The following is a 1,375-nucleotide window of genomic DNA, read 5'->3' as shown; positions in this document are numbered from 1 at the left end:
CACTTGCAAATGTGCCCCATGAGACACTTATACAAGTTCCAACTATCGGGCAACTTGAAGAGACAAAGAGGTGCCTGCACAGAGAGGGGGAGCTGACCCGAGACGACGCTGGAAGAGGCTGTCGTGGGGTGGGTGTTCCACAGCGAGTCCCTTCCCACTTAGAGCCCCCCGGGAGTCCATTCTTTCTAGACACGGGCTTCTGTGTATTTCTGGAGGCCTCAGAGTGAGGGTGCCTGGATGTGCAGGTGCAGGCAGGTGGGGTCTGCCCGGATCCTAGCAGGACTGCACCTGGGGAGGCAGGAGTGGACTGTACCTGCTGCCTTTGCATCCTTGTTTCGACAGCCTCACCTTAGCCTGGCTGCCAGGAGGAGCCCAGGGGAAGGGGGATGAGAAACCAGGACTCCCATTTCCTAATAGCCCCTCCATTCAGTTGCCCTTTTCTTCTTTGGCCTGAATTGCTCCAGATCCTTCAACATACAAAGGGCTCTTGGATGCTCATTGAGCAACCTGTGTGGCATGAAAGGACCTTTGCAATTTGGTCCTTCTGTTCTTGCACCTGTGATTTTCATACACTCTCCCAGTGAGGCCCTAGTCTTTCCCTACCCCACACACGCTAACACCTCCCTCAGCTGAGAAGGGCTCTCCCCTCTCGGTGCCCTTATTATTTCCCTGACCCTGCTCTTCGGTCAGTGTGCGTGTTAAGTTTTCAATTAGCAATAATCGCGCCTCGGATAAACCTCATTGGCTACGATACTGCCACTGCGCAAAGCTGTGTGTGCGTGTTAAATTCAATCTGTCCCTAAGCCCTCCTGTGTCTCCCAGCCCCAGGGACCGGCCCCCACCACTTGAGCTCACCACTCAGCCCCCTGTGCTGCCCTAGGTCATCCTTGTGCGAGCATAAGCCCAGGATGCGCACACTGGCCGCCAGGACAGGAAGTGCCTCCACTGCACCTGCTCACCCAGAGCTGGGCACCTGCCCAGGCCCCTCCCCAAACAGCAGGCCCTTATGCAGTCTNCCTACCCCACACACGCTAACACCTCCCTCAGCTGAGAAGGGCTCTCCCCTCTCGGTGCCCTTAGTATTTCCCTGACCCTGCTCTTCGGTCAGTGTGCGTGTTAAATTCAATCTGTCCCTAAGCCCTCCTGTGTCTCCCAGCCCCAGGGACCGGCCCCCACCACTTGAGCTCACCACTCAGCCCCCTGTGCTGCCCTAGGTCATCCTTGTGCGAGCATAAGCCCAGGATGCGCACACTGGCCGCCAGGACAGGAAGTGCCTCCACTGCACCTGCTCACCCAGAGCTGGGCACCTGCCCAGGCCCCTCCCCAAACAGCAGGCCCTTATGCAGTCTCTGGAGCTGTGTGTCCCACAGGTGCC

At 57.9% G+C, this 1,375-nt stretch overlaps 1 pseudogene; it reads right to left on the bottom strand.

Moving 5' to 3' along the window:
- Positions 1-643: 643 nt before the first annotated feature.
- LOC118991580 (uncharacterized) lies at positions 644-771 on the bottom strand (annotated as a pseudogene).
- Positions 772-1,375: the final 604 nt, after the last annotated feature.

The sequence above is a fragment of the Sturnira hondurensis genome, unplaced genomic scaffold, assembly GCF_014824575.4.
Source record: "Sturnira hondurensis isolate 20B ecotype Veracruz unplaced genomic scaffold, ASM1482457v3 Scaffold0007703, whole genome shotgun sequence".
Taxonomy (NCBI): Eukaryota; Metazoa; Chordata; class Mammalia; order Chiroptera; family Phyllostomidae; genus Sturnira; species Sturnira hondurensis.
This window is presented reverse-complemented; position numbering and strand designations above follow the sequence as displayed.